The sequence below is a fragment of the Parasteatoda tepidariorum genome, chromosome 11 (genome assembly GCF_982258835.1).
Source record: "Parasteatoda tepidariorum strain Cologne lab strain chromosome 11, Ptep-v5.0, whole genome shotgun sequence".
NCBI lineage: Eukaryota > Metazoa > Arthropoda > Arachnida > Araneae > Theridiidae > Parasteatoda > Parasteatoda tepidariorum.
Window position 1 is genome coordinate 65,589,454 of NC_141765.1, and position 16,122 is coordinate 65,605,575.

Below are 16,122 nucleotides of genomic sequence, written 5' to 3' on the forward strand. Positions count from 1 at the left end.
ACCAATTTCAAATTTTAAACTGCTTAATTTCAGTGTACAATTGCGCTTTGAAAGAAAGAAAAATAAATACAAAAAATTTGACTTACGGAAAAATGCAGGTGAAAATTTTGTTGGAAAAAGACTACATTTAAAACACATTGTTTTTTACTTTTAAAAAATGCTGAGAGATCCCCCGGTTGCTCAGCTCACGAACGGCTGCTTCGCATTTGCTTAAAAAACAATTTTAATCTTTCTTGAGTTTTATGTTTAATGTAAAATTTTAAGATTTATATCTAATTTTTTTTCTTATTTTCGTTATTGTAAACTATAATTTTCAAACAAATTAGAATTTCTAAAAAAAACTTGTGCTAAAATCATAAATAAAAAAGGTCCTTTCAGAATGTCAACTCTGTAGTTGAATTATTGCAACCTACGCAGGGGCCTGCATGGTATTTTTTACTACAAATTTAGTAGATAAAAATTCTCGAACTAATTATTAAATGTAATTATTTTTTTTTAATCCATCTCAAATCTTATAGTTTTTGCACACTAATGCGAGATGTAACGTTAACTCCCAAAAATAGTCTCCGCTATATTTGGGATTTTCATACAGAGAGACACTAAATAATTAACAGCAATTATAAAGTAGTGAGCCGTGATGGCTTAAGGAATAGAGCGTTCGCCTTCCAATGAGGTGAACCGAGTTCAAACCCTAGCGATGGCTGATCGATACGAATTCTGCATCCATCTTGCACCTACCACTGTGCTGAGGTAAATTATCCTCGGCAGTAGACGGATCATGGATTAGAGTTCCCTTGCCGTCAGGCTAACCGTGGGAGGTTCTCCTCCTCATGTAACTCAAACACGGGTTAGTTCCATCAAAAAGTCCTCCATGAAGGTAAATTTCTCTCAATACTTGATCCAGGAGTTCCTATGTCTTCTGGTTTGGGCTCAAAATTACAAGGCTATGGAGTTGAACATTAGTAGTCGTGAGACTGAAATTTAGTCTGCTGTTCAACGACGGCTGTAAAATTATAAAGTAGTAGTAATATTTAAAGTTTGTTTAAAATTGAAATCGTAGCTTTCGATTTGTAACAATTTTTTAAGATATCAATTACATGAAAGTATTAATTATGAAATTATTTTATTAAACTGTATGTAAACACTTTAAAAACTGTAATTTTTTTTAATTAATAAAATACTACAAAATATGCTCATCTTCTAAATGCTTTTGTTAATAAATGAAAATTATGAGGGAAGGGCTATCTATACATTAGTGATGGATTCTAATAAGTAATCCAACTGGGCGCGCAATCGCAGTACAGATATTTTTCACGTTCTAAGATTTTTTCCCAAATTTAGAGTTATGATAAGTTATTTTCTCCATTTCAGTGAAACTCAACAATTTTCCCTAAAAATAGTGGTTTAATTTTAAAGGGTCGTTAAAAGAGTTGCTAAGGAATTCTATAATTTCCAACCAGTTTCTTTCTCCAAATCTTTGGCGATGGACATGAAAAATTTCTTGATAGCAATGCACTTTCCCCGTAAATATATTGATGGACTATATAACTATATCTATTGTTATAACCCATACCCTACCTTTAGTATGGAAGTTCCAAGTAAGGCTAGCACCGGACTCGCAGTTGGATTATGGATAAAAATTCCCTTAGGGCTAACGGAGAGAGTTTTTCGTGGTTGTGGTAATGGAATTTAGTTTCACCAATAAGTCCTCCACGCATGATAGTTAATCCAAATGCTTGATAGAGGAGTTTCCTTGTCTTCTTGGTTGGGATCAAAACTACAAGGCTATGGAATAAAGCAGTGATATCCATAAACACAATTATGAGTCGGCTGTTCAACACCGGTCATAAAATAATGTAAACTGATATTGGTGGCCAATTAGTAGCTTTTTAAATTTTGTACACAGTTTAGTGATTATTATTAAAATAAGTATCATCATCCTAACAAATTTCCGCGTTATAGAGCAAAATCATTAATTGAAAGATTAGTGCACTTGTTGTTATATTAAAGATGCTTATATAAGCATGTGTATAATATATGTATTTTTTTTTTGCTCTACTTGTTTGGCTTAGATGTTTAAATTATTTTTTTTAAGTAAAAAGAAAAAAATGCATTGAAAAAGTTTAAATCGCTATTTCTTGCCTACCTTTTGGTTTTTACACAATTTTTGTCTCCTCTCAATTTTCGAGCCCACATTCATTGTTCAAAAATATTCTCTGAACTTTTTACTTGACTTAAAACAATGCAAAAAAGTAGAAATAATCGTCTTTATATATAGGGTTATTCATAATTCCCTTCGGGGTTTCGAAGCATTATAGTAAAAAAAAGACGACGAATATGAAAAAAAAAAACATGACATCATTCCGAAACTATTCAAGTTTCACTTACATACATTACAGGTGTTCTATGTGTGAACCCTTGAAATTAAGAAAAGCAATAAGTTTTATTTACTGTACATAAGCTGCAAGTAAATAGAACTCATAAAATGAATTATATATATATATATATATTCCGAAAAAATTTAAGAGAAATATTGCTTTTTTTTTTTTTTTTTTTTTTTTGATCGGTTAGCTTAAATGATTAAGTCATTTTTTGAAATATAAAGGAATAATTGCTTTGAAAAAAGAATAAATCATAATTTCAAGCATGCCTTTTAGTTTCAACAAAACTTTTGTCCCTCCAAAAATTTTGGGGGGACTGTTGAACCTCCAAGGGTTCAACAATCTTTTCAAATCCACATTCACTGATGAAACATTTTCATTAAGTTTTTTGTTTGAACAGATCTCCAAGGATCAAGGAAGAAAAACGAATTTTTTTCCCGTTTTAACAATAATTATAAATTATAACACTAAATCATAAGCAAAAGATAAGACTTAGTAGAGCTTTAGCTTCCATCTAAATTTTACTTAATATTTTAAAGGAATTAAGAAAATACAGTTTTTCATTCATTAAAAAAAGTGTGAATCATAGTTTCAATTATTTTTTAGGCTGAACATACTTTTTTCCTTTCCCTTTTCGATAAATTCTCATTCATTGATCTTTGTAGTCATTGATCTGAAATTTTTCAGAACTTTCTTTCTCAACACCCCTCCTTCAACCATGGGAGGAGGGAACGAAAGAAATCGTTCCAAAAATATTTCTGAGTAATAACACCAAGTCATAAAAAAATAAATAAATAATTAAATAAAAATTAATGCTCTTTTGTTTTTGTTTTGCTTAAGACGCTAAAAGAAACAAGAGAAAAAATATATATTTTTTTCACTCTGCTTGATTGGTTGGACAGGGAAAAATAAATAAAATAATATAAAAATGGTGGGCGTCCGCAAAATAAAATATAACAATAACAAAGGTACGTCAAAAACAAAGGTGATGACAGTTTTCCAGGGACAAGAAAGAGGGGGGGCGATAAAGGACTGGGCATTAGCCCCTCCTCTTCTATCCGTCAGTGGTGGATGCACATATTCAAAACTTCAACGTTGCACACACTAACTATAAATCACATTTGCCACTCTACATGATTGCGCTGACGTCAGAGGTTGGGCCGGGCTAACGGAGCCAATCGGAACAGACAACAGTGGAGTGTGCGCTTAGGAATCAGCCGATACTAGTGGCAGATTATTACAGCACCCGGTCCGCTCGGGGCTTTTCTCCGCTACTTTTCCAATCTTCATTCAACTACAATTTCAAGACGATCAGCTGGAATTCTATTCTCTCTTGCTTATGTCACAGATGCTGCTGCTTTAACCTTATGACGGACATCTTACCTTTTACATGTCTCTGAAGCAGATATCAACCCCCTCAAACGGTGAGTTTAACAATTAGTAAAGTTTGTTTTCCTTTCAAAACTTTGTGATTTTTCTGTGCGCGCTCTTTTGCATCCCCGCCAAATAAACATGTGCTTTCCTCCTATAGGATTTGGGGTGGCTTTTAAGTCTTGTTTTGATCTGTGCTCTCATGTGTACATTTTGATTGGTTTTATAGTTACATTTTAATACATTTCATGTTGACTATAACGCGTATTTTATTTATACATTTTTACGTAAAATAATTCATTTGACAATAAAATTAGTTTATTTAAGAATTGATTTTTTTAATTTAAAATTGCTTTAAAAAGTAAGTAGTAAAATAATAGTTTGTGTGAAAAATAATAAATTTATATTTTTTTGAAGCTGAATCCAAACAGAAAGCTCCCAATTGTTTGTAAATAACAAAATAAAATATATTTGCCTCTTTCTTTCAAAAATAATAATGATAATAATTCGTTTTTAAATGAAATCATACTAATTTAAACTAACTCGTCAATTTCACTAATTCTGTACCATAGTACAGACCTCTTTACTCTAAGCAAATGCATCCAACAACAACAAATACTAATGCCAAGTTAAGGATACGAACCGAAGGGTTTCTGTTTCATAAAGCTTTGAGTATTTATATTTTTTCCTTTGAGTCTTTTACAAACATTTCGAATCAAAAATATTAATTAATAAATATTGCAAATACATTAAAATCTAATCCTCACCCCCATCATTAGCTAATTAACTAAAAAAACATTTAATTATATTTTTTATATATATATTTCCACCCTCAATAAGCTAAATTATCAGGCATATTTTTTTATCAATATGCTCTTAGAAAATTAATTAAGAAATTTGATGCATTGTAGACAGTAAATAATTCTTTAATACATTGTTGATTATTAAGTGAGAGTGTTTGAGTTCCTGAGGTTCCATTTCCTTCAAATTCATTTTAAAACTTTTTAAATGTAAACAAATGCTTAAATTAAGTTCATAAAAATTAGCACTATTATCCTAAGGTAATAGATCACTTATTTAACTAACCATCAAAATTTAATGATTTTATTATATCTAGTACTTAACATGACTTATTTAATTTAATTATTATCGTATCTATAAATGTATCTTACGATTCACATACGTTTTGTGATAACATGAGTTTTAACTAATTTTTTCTAGATATTTAGTGCGTAGAAAACTAAAATGTCAAGTATAGATAATTTTTTTTTCTTTTTCTGTGACAACATAGTTTTTCTTTTAAAAAAATTATGAATATTAAATTACATAAGCATTGTTTTTTTTGTTTTTTTTACCTAAATTGAAGACACATATTCAAGCAGTTAATTTGATTAAAAATTATAATAATTCAATTGTTTTCATGTGCCCCATACAATGTATTTATTTAATAAAATAACTCTGTTTAAATGTGAAAACATTTACTACAGGGACAGACTTAACATATGCAGTATCACTTTTTCACAAGAATTTTTCAACAAATATATACCCGTAGCTAATAGCAATGTAAATATAAAGTGTAATATATATCACGAAATTTATTAATCAATCTTTATCACGCACTTAGTGCACACAATATTATCATCGGAGTTTGATTTAAATTTAATGTCAAAAATGTGTTGAACAGTAAGGGTTTTAATTTTAAAAATAAAAAATTTAATAATCAATATTTTTATATTTGTAAGTGTTGGAAAAAAAAGTATACCCTGATTTAAAAAAATTTTCATATAAATACTTATGAGTTACTCTAAACAATTAATAAATTATATTTCTGAACAAAGAGACTGCATAATAAATTTTGGGGTACCTTTCAAATTGTGTGAGTAAATATACGAAAAAAAAAGTTTTGATTTCTAAAAATGTTTAAATATTTTAAAGAAGTAATCTAAAGAGAAAAGTAAATTAAATAGTTCTTAATATATAGAAAAAAATATAAATTTTAACATGAAAGATTTTATTTAAAATTTCCAATTTTTTGTATACATTTTTTTCTGATTTATATATATTTAAAGATAGGACGCTTTCTCACTTTATTTTAGTCTTCACAAACCAAAATTATTTTAAAGTTATTATTTTCATTTCAAATAAATTGAATTCCAATTACATTTTTTAGTATTCGAGATGTGACTTTTTAAAAAAAAAGCAAAATAAATTTTTTTAGCACTCTTGTGAAACTAAGAGTGTGTAAGTGGTTGCTACAATAACTACTGAGATTACAGTAACTGCAGAGTTTGGGAGTTCCAGGTAGACCATTCCCCCTACAGACTGTTATTGCACCCCAAATGTTTTTAGTTTTCCCTTTCTCATGCATAGATTTATTTAACTTTACTTATTTATTCATTTTTTGTTTTCATTTAAGCGAATTTTTTTCTTTTTATTATTATTAATGGCACAAAATCTAAAACAAATTTTTATGTTAACATTAAATTCGGAAAATCTATGTTAACTATTTTATCAGGGTATATTATCATAAATAAGATAACTCACTGGCCACCTCTTAATGGGATTGAATCAGTACCTGAATGTTTGATTATTCCAATAAACAGCTGATGGTACTGGTCAAATATATACTTCGCAATATAGATGAGATAATATTTTCACGACATTTCACAGCATTATGAATATACTTATACAATAGTATTCATTTAGGCACACTGAAAAAAAGGGTATTTTATTTTATATTTCATAGCCGTCGTTGAACAGCCGACCCAATTTTGGGTTTACAACTACAAATGTTCAACTCCGTAGCCTTGTAATTTTGAACCCAATCCAGAAGACAAGGGAACTCTTAGATAAAGTGTTTGAGAAATTTTGTCTTTGTGGCGGACTTTTTTAAAGGAACTAACTCGAGTATGCGTTACATGGAGAAGAAAAACCACGAAGACCTCCCACGGTTAGCCTAACGGCAAGGGGACTCTAACCCATGATCCTTCTACCACTGAGGATATTTCACGTCAGCACTGTGGTCAGTGCGAGCCAGGTGCGCTATTCGGAACGATCATCCATCGCTGGGATTCGAGCCCGGTTCACCTAACTAGACGGCGAATGCTCTATATCCTGAGTTATCACTGCTCTAGAAAAAAGGTATTGTCACAATTACCGGAATACGGTAAATTTTACCGTATTTCTGGCTCCATGGGAACAACAAAAAGCACCGTAACTTTTACCGAAGTGCTCTGGTTAATGATTTTGGTAAAATGGACAATAAAATATGGTTCTATAAAAAGCGATAAAATTTGGTAATTGTATCACGATGGCGTAGAACATGGCATAAAAATCATTTATTCTGTTAAATTTACTTTTCAGTTTTGTATTTTCCACGAAATGTGTGGTTAATGTGTGGAAATGTGTGGTTAAGAATTACAATTTGAAAACCAAAATTTCCGGAAAACCGTTACCATATGAGGGGGAAAATTATCAAATGAATGATTTAAATACCATATAGATTTATTTTGTTTTTTGAACCAAAATTGCGTGTCTTTTTTTCTTTTTTTCACCACTTCTCCGCATTCTTAAAAATCCGAAACTTCAACTTCCTAAACAATTGATTAAAAATAATTATTAATTTAAGTGAACATGTAAAAGAAGCTGGTATTGTTAAACAAAACCTGAGAATGAACGCTTTTTTACAAAATCGAAGCAAAGCATTACAGCTGGACATTTCTGACCCTTTGATTTAAAAGCTCTATCTCCCTTATTTGATGAGTTTTGATTTCGATATCTAATGGTCTGATAGCAAAACAAATTTCAATGTTGTCACATATATTTTTTTCTTGTTATTAAACTCTGCTGAAACTTTGAAATCTTAAAAAAAGCAAACACACACGGAGGAAAAACTCTAGTTAAATTTCCATACTGTATTTTTGGTAGAAAAAAAATAATTTTGGCTGATAAAACCAAAGCATACGGTATTTACAAAATTCATTTGGTAATTTTTCCGTTCATATGGTAGCGGTTTACCGGAAATCACACCTTATTGCCTCTCATTAAATGAAATATACAGAACTAAAAATTAATTTAACCGAATAAATGATTTTTATTTCAAGCTCCATTTGTCATAAAACCTCGATTGACGAAATTTTTTCAGACATTATAAAACCATTTTTAATTGTTACTTTTACCAAATTCATTACCAAAGATCTTCGGTAAAAATCACCGAGCTTTTTAAGATTCTCATAGAGCCAGAAACACGATAAATTTTACCATATTCTGGTAGTTTTAGCCATACATTTTTTGTCAGTGCATTGTAAGAGAGGGGAAGACATTTCTTTGTGAAAAACAGTTGTATCTGGGTTCGTTGAAATAAGCTATGTTTATAATATTTTTTTTTCTTTCCTTATTCTTCTTCCAAAACTCTTCCCCGGTTTTTCCTTCGTTTCTATAAATAAGTCTCGTCACTATGTCAAAATAGCATTGTTCTAAAAGTAATTCAGTTTCTCGACCTCGTGTCATCAGTAGATGTATAATTACAAAAAATGTTGAAAATAAAATTAACCCTTCGAGGTTTTCAAAAAGCAATTTTAACACTACATTACAGCTATTCTGTCCTCGGGTTGATAAATTTGATTTCTTCAGATATGTGAATCTCATTTATCATTTAGTGTTTATTTCTAGCACTCCTCTTTTATGCTTTGTATTACGCAGCAATATACTTTGTAGTCCTAAATTTTTTTAAATTCAAATATTTTTTGAAATTTGCTTTTTGGTAAATATTAATATTTTTAATATTTACCAAAAAGCACTTCAAATATTTTTTGGAAACTTTTCGGTTTTTCCATTAAACAATGGTATGAAATTGTTTCATATCCATGTCTGTATTAACTTATAATAGTTTAAAAACGAAAAAGTTAGGCCTAGTTACAATTAATTATAATAGTAAATACTTTCTCGTTTTAGCTATCACCCGATGAGTATCATACTAAAAAAAGAAAGAAATACGAGCAAACGTGAAAGCACAAAAATGTGATGCTCCTTTTTGCGATAAACCAAACAAGTAAAAAAAATAAATGATAGAAATCAATTAGCAACAAAAAATAAAATTAAGAGCAAATAATAAATAATCATCACTATTAATTCGATTGTTGACTCGTACAGTACGTAAACTGATTTAAACAGTTATGATATATAATGCAATTGTTCAAAAAGTGTATACTATATAATAATTTCTGAATCATATGAATCGAATTATATCATAATGCATATAAATTTCATTTTTTTCTCTCGATTTTTCGCGTACAGTGAGCAAATATTTTTAAAATAAAAGGAAGGAGGTTTTGAAAATTAAAAATTACTCATAATTTTGATTAAAAAATGAGAAATAAAAACCAATGGTGATATGCGTCGTGCATTTTTTTTAAATGCATAAGCACGTTTAACGCGTTAAAACAGACCACTCCCCTTCTTAGCCCCATATTTCACATTTTTTAAATTGGTTTTATGACATGTTCAAAAGTTCAGAGAAAAAATTCAACTACCGAAGCATGATATTATCTTCTCCATTAAAATTATTCAATGAGTTAATAAATTTTTGAATTTATATCTATGCAAAATAGAATCTTTCCCCCCCCCTTTTTTTTCTTCTTTCGTTCATAAACTCCTTGTGACACAGAAGGTGGTATGTTTCAAGGTCGATAGAGAAATGCTCTTAAAACAGGAAGATAGTGAATCTTTCAAATGATGTAATGTTAATGCCCTCATCTAAGTGGGTTTTTTTTTCTTTCTTTAGCACCTTTATACCTTTTCCTTTTTTAATTAATTCAAACTTAGTTGAAAGTAAGCTATTAAAGTTTCTATTATCTGATGATTTGTTATTAGCAATCAAATATTATCAAAAATCACGTGCTTTAATACTTATTCTGAAATTTATCTTGTTCAATTTGCTCTTGACATTAATAAAATGTTTATCTTGTGCACGTATATATATATTTTTAATACCACTTAGTTCGAAATTAGGCGAATTGATTAGATAATAGTAAAAACTTAAGTAACGTATTGAATTGATTAAGAAAACTTGATCGATGACTTGACTTGACTTAAGCAACTTAAGTAAATTCTTTTTCTAAGACCAATATAGTAGATAGATCAAAATTATCGGTCAAGATAAGAAATTATTATTCCTAAATATAAAAAAATATTATAAAAAAATTCTAAGATGATTTGTGTTTAATAACGACATATTAAACAACAATCAGAAACATCTTTTGTGGGAGTGAACGTGAATGCTTTTGGCAGAAACTTCGTATTCTGAAGAATAAAAATTTAAAAATGAGAGAAGAATTTAATCGCTCCTTGTTAACTACCTACACTGTTCTTTTAAATATGTTAAAATTTATTTTATTGATCATTCCTGTAAATTATTCTTGTTATGTCTGCTTGACTTCATGGAAAACATAAATTTTTTTTAAATAATAGCATGCAAAATAATGAGTTTGTTCAAAAAACCCTGGGAAAAGTAGGCCTCGTAGTTTCAGGAAATATTAAATGAAGAGTTAAATCATTGAAAATGATTCAATAATTTAAAAATAAATGTGATTAAAAAATAAAGGAGAGAAATGTTTTAAATTTATCTGTATCAGTTAAACAGTTTTATTCAAAGCAATAACTGAATCTTACAGATGCTTAGGCCCGGAAATTTTTGCATGAGCCAAAAAACTGATTAAATCCGTTTTTTTTTTTTTTTTTTAGTGAAGTTTAGTCTGAATGAGGAGAGAGAGAAAAAAAATTTATATGGATTATTTTATAATTTCAACGTATTTTTCTTATTATTATTATTACTATTATTCAAAAGAGAAGTTTCCTTTAAATATCACCAAGTTTGCTTTATTAGAAAAAAAATAGAGTTAAGGTCTTAAAATACGGTCACAGTTGCTATAGCTGCATGATTTTTGCAAAAGCATAATTCGTTTTGCAATTGTTTTTGTAAATTGACCAGATTTGAACCAGAAAATACGTGCTTGATTAAAATAAATTTATAAAATAAAAACAAAAAAACATTAAAAAATATCAAATTTTAAAAAATGCTTTTTTGCGATAAGTTTAAACAGTTTTAGAATATATTTCAAAGCGCATGAGAAACCCTATGGCGCCATGGTTAAACATTCATGAACTACTCCAAAAAAAAATGATTTAGTGAGAAAACCTCTTATAAATCATAGGAGAAGAAGTATTTGAAAAAGCTTTTTTTTTTAATCAATTATTACGTAAGTTTTTTATTCTATAATATTTTTGCACGAAATGCAGATTTCTTAAACATGTTCTTCAAACATGTTCCACAGTGGTTTTTTATATATATTTTGAAAGGTTATAAATTTTTAAAATGCAAAGAGAAGGAGTTGGAGCAATTTTAATGTAATCGAGTTGTGTAATAAGAGAATGAACAAAAATAAGGATTTTATATAAAACTTAAATTAGAAAACCAAAACCATCGAAAGACCCAAAAGGATACTTCATTTTTTTTCTGAAAAAAAAGAATAATAAAATTTTGTTTGACGTTGTAACAAAAGATCTAACCATAGTGAAAAAGTTTTAAGTTGAGTCCATAGGATAAGAGCAAATAAGATTTACATAGCACTGTTCAGCAAGCGAAGGCCCGCTATGGACTGTAGTGGCATAAAAGAAAACTAAGGTGTCACAAAATGCGTAAATTGTGGCATTTAAGACGTTCTTGAATTGTTTCTAAGGCTTTTCAGAAAGTTAAAAAGAGAAACGGAAAGTTGTACGTTTTAGCAAATACTTTTCTTGCTATACGTTTATTTGTAAAAAAAATTATTGAATTCATTTAAGTTCAAATTTATACTTTTAAAACAATTAATTCTACTAATTAATAGAATCATAAAATACCCAAAAAATCTAACTAAATGCACAAAATATAACACAATTAATCAGTACGTTGCGTGTAATTTTAATTTTTACTGAACAAAGAATTTACCTTTTAATTAACTGAATAATTTTTTTAGATAAAATATATTAATTTTAATTAAAACGCGCAAAAGTTTTACCTTAAACTGGAAAATAAATTTTCTCTCGAAGACATTGGCGAGAAATTCTCTCTTTGCGCGTAGTTCAATTATAACTAAGAAATTTCGTAATGAACATAAATATTTATGTATCTTTTTGGAAAGTAAGGAACAAAGTTTTTTTGATGGTAGTTATAAGCAACTCTTCTGTCGCCAAATTTATCTGGCAAGAACGAAGATTTAATGTAAACGTTTCACGACGTCTGTAATTAGGAAGAAAGACGGAGAATAGGTAGTGTGAAGCTCTTGGTGCAAGCGAAAATAGAAATGATGAGAGTAAGTTTGTTCGTTTTGTTAAGTAAATTTGTTCTGCAATTGCTTTTCACTCTCTTCGTCAAGAGAGAGGGGGAAAAAAACCTGTATTTTGGGGCTATTTTTGTATGGTTTTCTGTGTAGTTCTCAGTTTTAAAAAATTTATGTATTAATGGTTTACACACGCAGAAAAAAGCTCGGAATTACGTTTTTTAAGGTAAAAACAAATCTCGTAAACTCTCTAATTTTAGATAAGATTATTAGAATTGCAATCAGATATAATGTAAAAAAAGAAAAAAAGAAGTAAAATGGCATAGCCACTTAATGTTCCTAATTATTCTAGAATATTTAACGATTAAGTAAGTTCAATATTATAGTTTCAAAAGTAAAAAAAATTCCACTGTCCATTAATTTTAGTTAAAATTGTTAGAAATCAGCCGTCGTTTTGAATGATATATCATAACAAAGCAAGGTTGAAATGCTAGATAAAGCTTTTTTTTTTCGACAGAAAGGTATAAAATGATTTAGTCAGACCACAATGATTTGTAATTTCAGTATTATTTTTCATAAGTAATAACGAATTTCGTATACTTTCTAATTTTAATTAATATTCTCAGAAACGCTTTGTTTTCTGATAGCGTAGGCAAAGATGGATACTATTTCTGATTATTTTCGGTGTTGTGACTTAGTTCAAAATCATTATTAAGTGCAGTATCACAAGGTAAAATCAAATATCTCTAATTTTAGTTAAGAGTCACTCCACCATTATTTTGGCGAACGAAACGCCATACTTGGTTTGTTTCTGATTCTTTTCGTTTAATAGCCGACCGAATTTTGGGTTTACGGTATCTAATGTTCAACTCAGTAGCCTCTTAATTTTGAATCTGGGTTAAGTATTGCCTTCGAGGAAGGTTTTTTGATGGAGCTAACGCGCAATTACGTTACATGGAGAGGAAGACCCCCACGGTTAGTCTGACGGCAAGGGAGCTCTAACCCATAATCCGTCTACCACTGAGGATATTTCACGTCAGCACTGTGGTTGGTGCAAGCCGGATGCGGAATGTGTATCAACCAGACATCACTGGGATTCGAACCCGGGTTCCCTCATTTAGGAAGCGAGCCCTCTGTCTGAGTCACAGCGGCTCATACAACTCTTATCTTATTTTATAACTGTCGCTCATGATGTATGGTAGTGAAAGCTGACCCTTAACAAAAATTTTTGAAAGTAAATTTTTTAATCCTCGAAAAATATTTGGCCCTATGAGAGAAAATGGCAGGCGAACAGTTTCGTTTGATCATGTGGTCTATAAAAGTAAATCTGAACAACCTCATGTTGCCAGATTCATCAAATCTTATCGTATTAGACGGCTTGGGCATATTTTTAGGTGAGACAATTTTGAGCCATGTTTAAAAGATAATCTTTTTTCTGATACTTGTTCTTTTTCCGATGCAAATGGGATATTTTTAAATTAACAGGTTTAAGTGACGAGTATTACCCAAGTAGGTTATTTTAACTATAATATGAATTTACTTTACCCTCAATGGAAGGAGAACGCTCTCTCCCCTGAGCTACCGCGGCTCTAAATAGCTATTTGGTGAGTCCAACGTGATTAGTAATGACCGCTGATAATTATTATCAATTCAACCAAGTTTACTTCCTCAGAACGGAGTTAAAACTCCGTTTTGTAGATTTCAAACAGAAACTCAGTAATGTTACAACTTCTATCTCATTTAATTCGGATGCTTTTTAAAAAATAGCATGATATATATTCATAACACGAACGTTACAATTTAAAAAAGAAAATATGCGACAAAATTCAATTTATGCTTAAAGTGAAATGCTTGAAATTCTGTCAGGTATGAACACTTATTTACGCAATTTATCGTAGGTAATGTGAGGTCACTCTAAACACTATTTTTATTAAATTGGCAATGCGCAGATTTTTTTTATTTTTTATTTTTTTTTCATCCTAAATTAAAATTCAGCAGCTAAATATATGAGAGCCTCAAAAGCTCTGGAGATAGAGCGCTTGCCTCCTTATTAGGTGACTCAGGTTTAAATCGCAGAGTTGGCTAGTCAATACAAATTCTGCTACCAGCTTGCACCAACCACAGTGCTAACATAAAATATCCTCAGTTACGAACGGATAATAGGTCAGAATCGCCTTGCCTTCAAGCTAACTATGGGAGGTTTTCGTGGTTTCTCTCTCCAAGAAGCGCAAATGCGGGTGAGTTCCATCAAAGAGTCCATCATGAAGGTTATTTTGTCCCAATGCTTGATCCAGGAGTTCACTTGTCTTCTAAATTGGGTTCAAAATTACAAGACTACGGAGTTGAACATTGATAGTCGTAAAATCAGAATTAGATCGGCTGTTCAACCCAGGTTACAAATGTAAATTTAATGTATGGAGAGCCTAGTTAGCTCAGGGAATATAGCTCTCTATTATCAATCATGTGGCCCAGGTTCGAATCCCAAATATGGATTATCAATACAAATTCTGCTTCCAATTCAATCTGATCACAGTGTTGACGTAAAATATTCCCCTTGGCTGACGGATTATGGATTAGACTGGAATTACTAAATCACAAAATAACCAAGTATTACTATAAATACACTAATTTTTATTTACTATTTTTAAAAGTTTAAAATTATTTTTGAGGCAAAAAAAAAATAAATAAATTGCTGATTTTAATTTTAAAACCTGATAGTCACCTGATAGTTCTAACACGTAATTACTTCTGTTTTGCTGATATTTGATATGTTAGCTTTTGTGTTAGTAATAGCCGATTTTTAAAAATTTGGATACAAACAACCTGTTCAAATAACCACGCATTGCAAGGAACACTCTACGGTGTTAGGGGGAAAGATGGTGTTATCTCAGTCAAGTCTGTTGCTTAGCAACCACGGAAGAAAATCCAGGGGGGGGGAGGTGTAAAGGGAAAAATCAAGACAGCTCTTCTCAGTTGCCTAGCAATAGCAAGAAACTGGATGAAATAACCCATGAGCAGTGTATATTTTACACAATTTAAATACCGCAACGTGTAGCCTTTTCAGATAAAGTATGTACTTAAAAAATCAATTACTCAAAAGTTAAATAATTAAAACTACTATTGTAAATTCTGTATAAATAGTAAAGCTCTTTTTTTAGAAGTCCATTCAAAAGTTTAAAATTATTCTGCATTTGTATTTTCAATGTTTTGTTTTTATTCTGTTAAATTTAAACGAAACTGTTTTTAGGCTAATTCGCCGCTCAGCACTTATAGGGGGAAAACGACTAGCTTCTCAATTGCCTTGCAACAACAAAGAATTTATAGAACTCCCCTTAAAAAGTAGATTATTCAAAATAAGATTTTTTAATACACCCTTGTTGTTTTGTAAGAAGGAGTACTTTGCAAACCGACTACTTATAAGCGAAATAATTAAAATAATAAATATGATTTCTACAGAAACATATAAAATGTCTTTTTTGCCACTTAAAGGTGGTTTTAGAAAGTTTGAAGTTATTTTTCATTCCTATTTTCAATTATTTTGTTTTCATTCTGTTAAAACTGAATAAAAGTAATTTGGTGTGAACAATTAAAATTATCTTTAATTATTTACATTTTAGAATGGCATCTTCTACTTTGAAGTCTGTTTTTGAAAACAATAATTTTCTTAATTTCCCACTATGTAATGGAAATTTTCTTTAATTTATTACTAAGATAATACTTTTTGATTATTTAAAAAGTTTATATCATGCCTTAGAGAGAGTTTTGTCACTTGAAAAAAGTCATTATTACTGTTTCAACAAGCAATAAATAAACGTTGTAAGTTGGGTATTGTTAATTATATTAAAAAAATAATAACTTACAATTTTGAATAATAACACATGATAAAATTTATTACGATAAATTTATGATTATTTTCAAAAATCTACTTTTCATTTCATGCTACAAACTGTTAAATAAGATTTAAAAGCAATTTTATCCTTCGCAGAATATTATATGATATAATTTCTTCAACGTCTTATTTCGTTACCATAAGTTTTGCTTTTTAAAATGCCTTT

The 16,122-nt window shown here is 29.7% G+C and overlaps 1 protein-coding gene across 4 annotated transcripts in view; it reads left to right on the plus strand.

Annotated features, from left to right (window-relative positions):
• The first annotated feature begins 3,507 nt into the window (after positions 1-3,507).
• LOC107447905 (sal-like protein 1) overlaps positions 3,508-16,122 on the plus strand; it is a 186,674-nt gene continuing 174,059 nt past the window's right edge. The window contains exon 1 of one of the 4 annotated variants that reach the window (XM_016062943.4): positions 3,508-3,805. The gene's annotated coding sequence lies outside the window, so the exon portion shown is untranslated. Of the gene's footprint in view, positions 3,806-12,002; positions 12,101-16,122 lie in introns of those variants that run through there. The other 3 variants (XM_016062946.4, XM_016062945.4, XR_015430469.1) reach the window with 3 other exon arrangements.